Below are 13,729 nucleotides of genomic sequence, written 5' to 3'. Positions count from 1 at the left end.
TACCACATAACCCAACACGCTTGAACCCATTTGGCCGGACACACTTTCCTGGGTCATGCCCGTCCTCGGAAGATCAACACGTCGCAGCCCCACCTAGGCACAACAGAGAGGTCAGCACGCCGGTCTAAATCCTATGCGCGCAGGGGTCTGGGCCCATCGCCCATTGCACACCTGCACGTTGCGTACGCGGCCGGTGAGCAGACCTAGCAACCTCCATTACAAAGGAAGTTGCGTTAACGCAGTCCAACCCGGCGCGCGCCGCTCAGTCGCTGACGTCAAGAAGGCTTCGGCTGATACCACGACGCCGGGATACCCATAACTACTCCCGCGTAGATGGTTAGTGCGTATAGACCAAATGGCCAGACTCAGATCAAATACCAAGATCTCGTTAAGCGTGTTAAGTATCCGCGAACGCCAAACAGGGCCAGGCCCACCTGTCTCCTAGGTGGTCTTAACCTGCCCTGTCGCTCCGCCACAAAGTAACAGTCGGGGGCCGTCGGGAACCCAGGCTCACCTCTACCGGGATGGAGCCACCTGTCCTTTCAGCCCCCTCATCAGAATCACTTGCGGGTACTCATCGAGCTGACCCGACTTTAGTCACCATATGTATAGTATGTATGTATTTATAGTATATACCCGTGATCACTCGAGTGATCACAGCCCAATAGTATAGCAAGGCAGACTGACAAGAATGTAGGGCCAATGATGATAAACTAGCATCCTATACTAAGTATTTAGGATTGCAGGTAAGGTATCAACAGATGTAGCAACAATGTCAGGCTATGCATCAGAATAGGATTAACGGAAAGCAGTAACATGCTACACTACTCTAATGCAAGCAGTATAGAGGAGAATAGGCGATATCTGGTGATCAAGGGGGGGGGGGCTTGCCTGGTTGCTCTGGCAAGAGAGAGGGGTCGTCAACTCCGTAGTCGAACTGGGGCATCAGCATCGTCACGGGGTCTACCGAAGAGAAGAGGGGGGAGAAACAGTAAATACATAGCAAGCAAGTGCATAACAGGATAACAGGCAGAGCTAGACGTGTCCTAATGCGGTATGAGGTGATACCGGTGAAGGGGGAAACATGCGGGAAAATATCCCCGGTGTTTCGTGTTTTCGGACAGATGAACCAGAGGGGGAAAGTTGCAAGTTTGATATGTTAGGGGTGCGTGGCGGATGAACGGGCTGCGTATCCGGGTTCGTCTCGTCGTTCTGAGCAACTTTCATGTAGAAAGTATTTTCATGTGAGCTACGGTTTATTTTATATGATTTTCTAAAGTTTTAATCATTTTTAGAATTTATTTAACTATTTAATTCTAACATTATCCAGAATAGTGCACGCTGACGTCATCATGACGTCAGCATGACGTCAGTAGTCAACAGGGAGTTGACTGGTCAACCTAACGTGTGGGTCTAGTCGGACCCACCTGTCATTCTCTATTTAGTTTAATTAGGGTTTAGGTTAATTAGTTAGCTTAATTAGTTGTTTAGCTTAATTAAACAAAATTAATTAAGTTAATTAGTTCTTTAATTAATTAATTATTATTAATTTCAATTCCCCCTTTTTTGTAAAGTTCTGGGGGCAGGGCGCCAGGTTCACGGGCGCAGGGGCAGCGCCCGAACAAGCGGGCGGACAGGGCCGCAGCAGGTGGGTACGGGCGCCATAGGGCACCGACGACCACGGCAGGCCTCGCCGGCGGCCACGGCGGGGCATGAGAAGCAGGGGCGCGAGACGGGGTGCGGGGAGGCCAGGACGGGCGCGACGGGTGCGGAGCGTGGCCGGGCGCGGCAGGCCTCGTGGCCAGGGCGCAATGGGTTGCCGGCCACAGCGACAGAGCAGCGAGGTGCAGGCGCGCACGCATCGGCGCGCCAGGAGGGGGCCGGCCACGGCGCGGGCGCACGGGCCGCGCACAGCGTGCGGGCGGCACGAGCATAGGGCGGCGGCAGGGGGGCCGCGGGTGGAGGCGAGGCGGCTGGCCGTGCGGGGCAAGACGAGGAGGAAGAGGCCACGGCGGAACGAGCGACGCGTGCGGCAGGGAGGCACAAGCGCCGGTGCACGGCGGTGACCGCAGGGAAGGAGGAGAAGAAGAGGATGGAGCCTCACAGTGGTTCGCAGGGAACGGGGCAACGGGGGTTGAGGAGGTCGACGGGGACGACGCACGCAGGGGAGGCAGTCCGGCGAGGGAGTGTTCGGACGAGGCGGCGAGGCCTGGTGTAGGCCGTCGTGGGAGGTGACGAGGAGGCGGCAAGGTCCGGTGATGGGCGTCACCAGCGACGGGGCGCAGGGGAGGGGGCCGACGCGGGCGTCGAGGCGATGGGGTGCCAGACGACGGGTTTGGGGCGCTGGCGTCGCGAGGTAGGGGAAGCGGGCTCGTCCCCGATCCAGATCGGATCGGGAAGGGGAGAGGAGAGACGTGGGGAGTGGGGGTGTGCGGTCGGGTTGGTTAGGGTTTCGGTGCCTCGGGGGATAAGGCAGTGCGGGGGGCGGCTGGGCCGGCCCGTTCGGGCGGCGGAAGCCAGCTGGGCCACTTGGCCCAGCGGGGTAGGGGGGTTTCTGTTGTTTTACTTTTGTTTTGTTTTCCTTTTATTAGTTTTCTATTTTATTTTCTATATAATTTTGTTTTATAAAATATACAAGTAGTACCTCATTTAGTGTTACAAAATACCCCAATGCCACAAAAAGTTTGGTGACAAAATAAAATAGTTTAGTAATTTATTAATTGTAAAAGGCATATAATTAATTGTTTTTGCTACTGTTTAAATCTTTATAGTTCGTTTAAGCATTTTATAAAAGCTTGGTTTCTCCACCATAATTGCTTACGATTTATTTGAAACAACCCGAACATTTTAGTTTTAATTTTTTGAAAACTTTTGTTGTTTGCTTTTCTTTTGAATTTGAAAGTGAATCGGTTCCAAACTAACGCGATATTAGCAACAGTAACCGTGGTGACGTGGCATCATTAACGGAGGTTTACTGTAGCTTAATTATCCGGGCGTCACAACCTGGGTGGCCCCCTCTGCTCTTTATTTTCTCTAGTATTTTTTATATATTCCAAAATAATTCTCCGTAAAATTTTAGCTCATTTGGAGATGTGCAGAATAGCTATCTCTAACATGTTTTTTAGGTCCAGAATTCCAGCTGCCGGTAATCTCCCTCTTTGTTTAAACCTTGCATATTATGGGAGAAAATGCTTCAGAATTACTCCACAAAGTGTTATATTGCATAAAACACTATAAATAATAGTAGGAAAACATGATGCAAATGGATGTATCAACTCCCCCAAGCTTAGACCTCGCTTTTCCTCAAGAGAAAGCTGATATCGAAAATCATGTCCACATGTTTAGAGAGAGAGGTGTTGACAAAAACAAAATACAGACATAGTAGCATCATGATCATTATTATAACAACAATAAAGTTTATCATAAAACTTCTCATGAGCAAGTAACAATTCATCACAACATCGAAGTATAGAGCATAAACTTTCTTGAAAACTAACAAACTATGTTCTCAGTCAATAATGCAATTGCAATTCATTATATTTTCAGGAAGGGTCTCATGTTGGAGCCTTTTAGCAAGTCCACATACTCAACCATCATTTAGTCTTCTATGATTGCTGACACTCACAACATATATATGGAGCAAAAAGTTTTAGCCAGACACATAAAAGATAGGGGCTTATAGTTTTGCCTCCCAACTTATTCACCTCAAGGGTGACGTCAACAATAATAACTCATGATCACTCATATCCAACTGGATATATGTGCCTAGATCTTTCTCCACCACATGATGCTTTCAAAAGAGAAAAATAAAAAGGAATAGAGGAGAACACTTTGACACTTGCATAAAAAGTAAATGCATAAAGGTAAAAGATAGGCCCTTCGCAGAGGGAAGCAGAGGTTGCCGTGCGCTTTTTATTTTTGGATGCACAGGCTCATAGTGCAAAAGGACGTTGATACGTATCCAACGTATCTATAATTTTTTTATTATTCCATGTTGTTATATAATCATTCTTGGATGTTTTACAATCATTTTATAACAACTTTATATCATTTTTGGGACTAACTTATTGACATAGTGCCCAGTGCCAGTTGTGGTTTTTTTGCTTGTTTTCTACTTCGCAGAATATCAGTACCAAATGGAGTCCAAACGCAGAGAAACTTTTGGGAGTTTTTTTGGACCAGAAGACAACTTGGGACCAAGGAAGCACCAGAGGGGAGGCCCATGGGGCCCATAAGACACCAGGGCGTGCCAGGAGGCCCAGATGTGCTCTGATGGGTTGTGGGGTCCACGAGGGTCTCCTACACCACCTCTCAGCTCTATAAATACCCAAATATTCCAGAACCCTAGGGGAGTCAATGAAACACAATTCTAGCCGCCACAAGTTCCAGAACCACGAGATCCAATCTAGAGCCCTTTTCCGGCAGCCTGCAGGAGGGGAACACGATCAGGTTTCAAGCCACATCAAAAAGAATTTCTGGCGCTGTTGCCGGGGAGACATCATCAACATCTATCAGGTTCCTAATCACAAATCTCATCTCCTTGCAATTTACATTATTTGCCATTTGCCCCTCATGCATTTTCATCTCCCCCACTACTAAAACATTTTGGGAAATACATTTTTTTTGTTTGCCTTTTTCTCGCTCGATCTTTTGTTTGCTTGTGTTGCCATGTGTTTTCTATTTGCTTGCATTCGCTTGCTAAAAATCTATTGATATGGATCCTCATCTACTTGCTAATCTTTTCAAAAGATCCAATTATTATGAACCAATTGATAGTGAATTGATTTCACTAGATTATCTTTATGAAGTTTTGCTTGAGATTCATGAATCTGAAAATTCTGATGAAGTGTTAAACAAAGAAATTTATAAAGTGATTCATGATAGCTCCGTCAATGAAAAGCATGATTGCAATGATGTTATTATAAATTATATTAATGTTAATTGTGCGAATGATATGAAAAACCCCAAGCATGGGGATGATGATTTTGTTACACTACTTATCGCAGTGATCATGATTGGGGTGATAATGTTTCTTATGATCTTGAAAATTTATTTAAGCCTCATGATGAATATGATATTGATAATAATGTTTGCAATAATATTGAAAGTGGGTTTGGAAGAGTGTTAACTTTAGCTAAAAATAACCCCACATATTTGGAGAGTGTTCAATCTTATGATTTTTTTTGACGAAAGCGGGTTTGGAGAGGTCATGACTTTAGTTGATGTTAATCCCACTCTCTTGGAAGATTATAAAAACTTTTATGCATGTGGATCATGAAGAGAAAAATTTATATGATAGTTTTATATTGTTGAATTTGATTATGATCCTACATGTAATTATTACGAGAGAGGAAAATATGGTTGTAGAAATTTTCATGTTACTAAATTACCTCCCTTCATGTTGATATTGGCAATGTTTTATTCTTCTTCCTTGCATATGCTAGTTTTTGCTTGCCTTCATAATTTTTCTACTTACAAAATTCCTATGCATATGAAGTATGTTAGACTTACATGTGCATGCTACATAATGCTCGCTTCGTGTTTCAATTACTATCTTTCATGTGAGCATCGTTGAAATCGCAAGCCTATCTTAATGGCTACAAAGAAAGAGCTTGTTGGGAGGCAACCCAATGAACAAAATATTTTTTCTCTTTTTCTTTCCGTTTTTGTGTGTTCACACAATTATGCTACTGTTATGATTGTTTTTTGTGTGTGTTTTAATTAGTGTTTGTGCCAAGTAAAGCCTTCGGAATCATGTTTGGTGATAGTTGATTTGATCTTGTTGAAAAACAAAAACTATTGTGCCCAGTAGCAGAATTGTTAAAAATCACAGAAGTGTGATAAAATTATGAATATTTTAATGTTGATATAAAAATTGCCTACATTTTCCTATTTTTTCAGAATTTTTGGAGTTGCAGAAGTATGAACAAAGTCCAGATTACTACATACTGTTTTGTTTTTGACAGATTCTGTTTTTGTTGCATTGTGTGCTTATTTTGATAAATCTATGGATTGTATCGGGGGTATGAGCCATGGTAAAGTTGGAATACAATAGGTGTAATGCAATAATAAAATACGAATGGGTTTGCAACAGTAGTTAGAGTGGTGATTTGCTTTATTATACTAACGGATCTCACAAAGATTTTGTTAAGTTTTGTGTGATTGAAGTTTCCATGTTTTGGGTGAGATCACGATGGATGAAGGAATAACGAGTGAAAAGATGCTAAGCTTGGGGATGCCCATGGCACCCCAAGTTAATATTCAAGGAGAACCAAGAAACTAAGATTGGGGATGCCCCGTAAGGCATCCCCTCTTTCTTCTAACGACCATCGGTAATTTTACTTGGAGCTATATTTTTATTATGTCACATATCATGAGTTTTTCTTGGAGCATCTTGTATTATATGAGTCTTTGCTTGTTTTGCTATTTAGTTTGTCACAATTATCCTTGCTGGACACACCTATTTGGGAGAGCAAAAATTATGCTATGATTTGTTGGAATTGCTCTAGTACTTCACTTATATGTTTTTTTAGCATGGTGTGCTTTAATATTTTTGAAGAAATGCTCTCATGCTTCACTTAGATTTATTTGAGAGTTAGTAATTTTCTTGAAGAAACTCTCTCATGCTTCACTTATATTATTTTGAGAGATGAAAATTTTTATGCTCATGTTCTTCACTTAAATTTGTTTGAGCTTGTCAAAAGCAATTGCAATATATGAAACTAGTCCCAAAGTGATAGATATTCAAGAGGGATATAATAAAAACTTTCATGAAGATCATTGGACAAAATGAACTTGATTATTTGTAATAGCTTTGAGATATGATGATAGTAATATGTGAGTCATGTTGGTGAGTAATTATGCGTTAGTAAGAATATTGGTGTTAAGGTTTGTGATTCCCTATGCAAGCACGAAAGTCAATAGTTATGCAATGAAATTACATCCTACTTGTGGTGCATTATTTGGTGTTAGTTATGCTTAGTGCTCGTTTATGAGAATTTTTGTTTCTTGGTTGGTTGCTTCTCAATCTATTTGCTAGCCTCCACTTGTACTAAGTAGAAATGCTACTTGAGCATCCAAAATCCTTAAACCCAGTTTTGCCATATGAGTCCTCCATACCTACCTATATGCGATATTTCTATGCTGTTCTAATTAAATTTGTATGTGCCAACTCTAAATTTCAAAATGAGTTTCCTTTTTGTGTGCACGTACTGCTCATGAAGCGGCACGGGGTGGCCAATATTTTTCCATGCTAGATGTGTTATTCTCAAGATGAGTGTTTATTCACTTGTCATTGCACGAAAGTTCGGCAGTAATAGGGATGCCCAGTCCTGAAATGAAAAAGAAATTTACTTTTTGTTGTCAAATAATAAATTCCTTGGAAAGTGTTGGTATGGAAGGCACCCGTGGATACGGCTAGCCATGGATTGTGAAAGAATGGAGAAAAAAGGAATAAACTTTATTTTATGTTTGGGAACCGCCTATGATATATCTAGCATGGAAAGTATTGGGAACTACTCGGTCGTTTTAGTTAACAGGAAAAGCACGCCTCTCAAAAAAATTTATCTCTCAATTTTTGCTTTGAGCTCTAGCACCTCTATAGATCTCTGCTTCTCTCTATGAAGGGCCTATCTATTTACTTTATGCATTTTTTCTTTTTTATTTGAATCTCCATATTCTCTTATAAAGCACCAACTAGGGAGCACTATGATCATACTTGTGAATTGGATGTAGCTAATATTAGAGTGTGTTTTGTGAGTGGATCAATGATTGAGCATGTGGGCTAGGGATAACTTTCTTTAGTGTTGCTATTTTGAAAGAAATTGTTGCTTGTTGATATGCTTGAGTATTGAAGTCTTCATGTCAAATATAGACTATTGCTTTGAACCATCTAAAAGTCCAAATGTCCATGCCACTAAAGAAAAGAATATGTGATGAACATGTTAGGCAGCATTCCACATAAAAAATTCTGCTTTTATCATTTACCTACTCGAGGACGAGCATGAATTAAGCTTGGGGATGCTGATACATCTCCAACGTATCTATAATTTTTGATTGTTCCATGCTGTCATATTATCATTCTTGGATGTTTTAGAATCATTTTGTAGAAACTTTATATCATTTTTGGGACTAACCTATTGACATAATGCCCACTGCTAGTTGCTGCTTTTTGCTTGTTTTTTACTTTGCAAAATATCAGTACCAAACGGAGTTCAAACGCAGCAAAACCTTTTGGATATTTTTTTGGACCATAAGACAACCTGGGAGCCAAGGAAGCACCAGAGGGGAGGCCCGTGGGGACCACAAGACACTAGAGCGCGCCAGGAGGCCCAAGCACGCCCTGATGGGTTGTGGGGCCCATGGGGGTGTTGGGGAACGCAGTAATTTCAAAAAAAATCCTACGATCACGCAAGATCTATCTAGGAGATGCATAGCAACGAGAGGGGAGAGTGTGTCCACATACACTCGTAGACCAAAAGCGGAAGCGTTTAGTAACATGGTTGATGTAGTCGAACTTCTTCGCGATCAAACCGATCCAAGTACCGAACGTACAACACCTCCGTGTTCAGCACACGTTCAACTCGATGACGTCCCTCGTGCTCTTGATCCAGTTGAGGACGAGGCTAAGTTTCGTTAGCACGACGGCGTGGCGACGATGATGATGACGTTACCGGCATAGGGCTTCGCCTAAGCACTACGATGGTATGATAGAGGTGTTTAACTGTGGAGGGGGCACCGCACATGGTTAAGAGAAACTTGTGTGTTCTAGGGTGAACCCCTACCCCCGTATATATAGGAGGGAGGGGGAGGCCGGCCGACCCTAGGGGGCGCGCCCAAGAGGAGGAGTCCTACTAGGACTACTAGTCCTAGTAGGATTCTCCTACAAGGAAGAGAGGGGGAAGGAAGGAGAGGGAGAGGGAGTAGGAAAGGTGGGCACCGCCCCCCTTCCCTTGTCCAATTTGGACTGCAAGGGGGGGGGCAGCCCTGGCAGCCCTCCTCTCTCTCCACTAAGGCCCATGGTGGCCCATTAGTTCCCCGGGGGGTTCCGGTAACCCCTCCGCCACTCCGTTTTTACCCGAAACCACCCATAACACTTCCGGTATCCGAATGACATGGTCCAATATATCAATCTTTATGTCTCGACCATTTAGAGACTCCTCGTCACATCCGTGATCTCATCCGGGACTCCGAACAAACTTCGGTCATCAAAACACATAACTCATAACATAAATCGTCATCGAGCTTTAAGTGTGCGGACCCTACGGGTTCGAGAACTATGTAGACATGACCAAGACAAATATCTGGTCAATAACCAATAGTGGAACCTGGATGCTCATATTGGCTCCTACATATTCTATGAAGATCTTTATCGGTCAAACTGCATAACAACATACGTTGTTCCCTTTGTCATCGGTATGTTACTTGCCCGAGATTCGATCGTTGGTATCATCATACCTAATTCAATCTCATTACCGGCAAGTCTCTTTACTCATTCTGTAATACTTCATCCTGCAATTAACTCATTAGTCACATTGCTTGCAAGGCTTATAGTGATGAGCATTACCGATATACCTCCCCGAAACACGGAGTGACAAATCCTAGTCTTGATCTATGCCAACCCAACAAATACCTTCGGAGACACCTGTAGAGCATCTTTATAATCACCCATTTACGTTATGACATTTGATAGCACACAAAGTGTTCCTCTGGTATCCGGGAGTTGCATAATCTCATAGTCCGAGGAACATGTATAAGTCATGAAGAAAGTATCTGCAACGAAACTGTAATGATCATAATGCTAAGCTAACGGATGGTTCATGTCCATCACATCATTCTCCTAATGATGTAATCCCGTTCATCAAATGAAAACACATGTCTATGGTTAGGAAACTTAACCATCTTTGATTAACGAGCTAGTCAAGTAGAGGCATACTAGGGACACTATGTTTTTGTCTATGTATTCACACATGTACTAAGTTTCCGCTTAATTTATTTCTAGCATGAATAATGAACATTTATCATGAAATAAGGAAATAAACAATAACTTTATTATTGCCTCTAGTGCATATTTCCTTCAGTCTCCCACTTGCACTAGAGTCAATAATCTTTACAAAGTAATGATTATAACACCCATGGAGTTTTGGTGCTGATCATGTTTTGCTCATGGAAGAGGCTTAGTCAATGGGTCTGCAACTTTCAGATCCATATGTATCTTGCAAATCTCTATGTCTCCCTCTGACACTTGATGACTAATGGAACTGAAGTGTCTCTTGATGTGCTTGGTTCTTTTGTGAAATCTCGGTTCCTTCGCCAAGGCAATTGCACCAGTATTGTCACTAAAGGTTTTCATTGGACCCGATGCACTAGGTATGACACCTAGGTCGGATATGAACTCTTTCATCCAGACTCCTTCATTCGCTGCTTCCGAAGTAGCTATGTACTCCGCTTCACACGTAGATCCCACCACAACGCTTTGCTTGGAACTGCACCAACTGACAGCTCCACCATTCAATAAAAATACGTATCCGAATTGTGACTTGGAGTCATCCGGATCAGTGTCAAAGCTTGCATCACGTAACTATTTACGATGAGCTCTTTGTCACCTCCATAAATGAGAAACATATCCTTAGTCCTTTTTAGGTATTTCAGGATGTTCTTGACCGCTGTCCAGTGCCCCACTCCGGGATTACTTTGGTACCTCCCTGCTATACTTATAGCAAGGCACACATCAGGTCTGGTACACAGCATTGCATACATGATAGAACCTATGGCTGAAGCATAGGGAATGACTTTCATTTTATCTCTATCTTCTGCAGTGGTCAGGCATTGAGTCTGACTCAATTTCACACCTTGTAATACAGGCAAGAGCCCTTTCTTTGACTGATCCATTTTGAACTTCTTCAAAATTTATCAAGGTATGTGCTTTGTGAAAGTCCAGTTAAGCGTCTTGATCTATTTCTATAGATCTTGATTCCCAATATGTAAGCAGCCTCACCGAGGTCTTTCATTGAAAAACTTTTATTCAAGTATCCTTTTATGTTATCCAGAAATTCTATATCATTTCCAATCAACAATATGTCATCCACATATAATATTATAAATGCTACAGAGCTCCCACTCACTTTCTTGTAAATACATGCTTCTCCAAAAGTATGTATAAAACCATATGCTTTGATCACACTATCAAAGCATTTATTCCAACTCCGAGAGGCTTGCACCAGTCCATAAATTGATCGATGGAGCTTGCACACTTTGTTAGCACCCTTTGGATCGACAAAACCTTCTGGTTGCATCATATACAACTCTTCTTCCAGAAATCCATTCAGGAATGCAGTTTTGACATCCATCTGCCAAATTTCATAATCATAAAATGAGGCGCTAACATGATGCAGACAGACTTAAGCATCGCTACGGGTGAGAAAGTCTCATCGTAGTCAACTCCTTGCACTTGTCGAAAACCTTTTGCAACAAGTCGAGCTTTGTAGACAGTAACATTACCGTATGCGTCAGTCTTCTTCTTGAAGATCCATTTATTTTCTATGCCTTGCAATCATCGGGCAAATCCACCAAAGTCCACACTTTGTTCTCATACATGGATCCCATCTCAGATTTCATGGCCTCAAGCCATTTCACGGAATCTGGGCTCATCATCGCTTCCTCATAGTTCATAGGTTCTCCATGGTCTAGTAACATGACTTCCATAATAGGATTATCGTACCACTCTGGTGCGGATCATACTCTAGAAGACCTACGAGGTTCTGTAGTAACTTGATCTGAAGTTTCATGATCATCATCATTAGCTTACTCACTAATTGGTGTTGGAATCACTGGAGCTGATTTCTGTGATGAACTACGTTCCAATTTGGGAGAAGGTACAATTACCTCATCAAGTTCTACTTTCCTCCTACTCACTTCTTTCGAGAGAAACTCCTTCTCTAGAAAGGATCCATTCTTAGCAACGAATATCTTGCCTTCGGATCTGTGATAGAAGGTGTACCCAACAGTTTCCTTTGGGTATCCTATGAAGACGCACTTCTCCGATTTGGGTTCGAGCTTATCAGGTTGAAGCTTTTTCACATAAGCATCCACTACTGCAGGATGCTGCTAACGCGACACTACGATCAGAGACCCTTCGAGAAACTGTGTGTGATGCAATAATTGCAAATGGTGGTGTCAGAGAACTGTCAAAAATGTCCAAAATGTTTGCGATGACCGATGCATCAAACACGGTTCCGATTTTAGTTGCGTGTGCGATGCAGGGCATACGGTGATCTAGCAGAACTGTTTGCAATGATGAAGAACAACAGAAACGGGCAGCCATATCAATGTGTGTGTGATATACGACATACAGTTCCCTCCGATGAACTGTGTGCTATCAGGGAATGCAACAAAAATGGTCAGCCAGATCAAGGTGTGTGTGATATACGGCATACAGTTCACTCGGACAAGCTGTTTTCGATTAGGCAAGAGAACGGAAACGGTTCATCTTAACAAGATGTGTGTGATATGCGGCATTTGCGATCAGCCAAAAGAACACAAAAGATTCACGTAAACCAGATGTGTGTGATACGCAGCAAACAACCCACTCGGATGAACTATTTGCGATGAGAAATTATAACACAGACGGTTACTATAGTAAGTTTGTGTGCAATTCTGTTCGTACAAAAAACTTTGAAAAATGCAAACTAGTTGCTTGCTTATAAACAATTATCAAAAGTAACGAGATAGACCTTCTTCAAGCCAATCAACATGTGTTTAGAAAACAAAATGTCAAAAATTACAAAACAAAGACCTCGATATTAGCTAGATGGGATGGGTCAGTACAAAGGTTTATAATACAAAGGTGTATAATAAACCTTTGTAGTTGCCCATCCAACTAGTTAATATTGAGTCCAATTCCCATCCGGTCACCCATCTCATGATTACTCCAGGCTCAGCACACTTGACTTGGGAGTTCTTTTAGATGAGCCATCGGTAGGGAAGCTGGTCCTTGGTGTTGTAGATCCCTCTTTGAAGCCTTTATTGCGCAACACAATAGAAACGGTTCAACTAAACAATATGTGTGTGATACGCGGCAAACAGGCCCGTGATCAGAAATGTGTGCAAAGACCAATCATAACACAAACGATTGCTGCTAATAAGCCGTGTGATTTTCTCTGTCTACAGAAGAATAACATGATATATATATATATATATATATATATATATATATATATAACTGAAATAAACATCCAATTACATAAGTGACTATACAGATCATTCGCACACACCTCAATAAACAATTGCATGCATTGTAAAGTAGGAGAAACGATCGTCTAGGCATCTACTTCTTGTGACGCTCCCGCCAGTGCTCTGTGGCTCGATCCCTCGGATGGGTCATGAACAAGACACTTCTTCATGTCAATGATCCGCATGTACATCTCGTAGCTTGTGTACGCGTCATTGGCCGCGTACTTGACGTGTTCTTCATCCAAGTCTCTGATGCCAAACACTGTGCCAGGTGTCCTTGTTCTTCTTGCTCTCATCCTTCATCTTCATGTAGTAGGGGTCGATGATGGCAGAGGCAAGGTCAACCAGGGAGTTCATTTTTTTCTTGGCGCTACCCCAGACCTTGTAGTGGTCCTGGATGTTGACAAGATCGGGCATTTCAAGCCCGAAACCTTGAGCGCTTTTAGATCGTTGGTGGTGTCCACCGCAACGAACTTGTAGTCGGAGCTGTGGATAAAAC

This window comes from Triticum dicoccoides, chromosome 2B, assembly GCF_002162155.2.
Source record: "Triticum dicoccoides isolate Atlit2015 ecotype Zavitan chromosome 2B, WEW_v2.0, whole genome shotgun sequence".
NCBI classification, from domain to species: Eukaryota; Viridiplantae; Streptophyta; class Magnoliopsida; order Poales; family Poaceae; genus Triticum; species Triticum dicoccoides.
The sequence above is the reverse complement of the archived record's forward strand: the minus strand, read 5'-3'. Positions refer to the sequence as shown.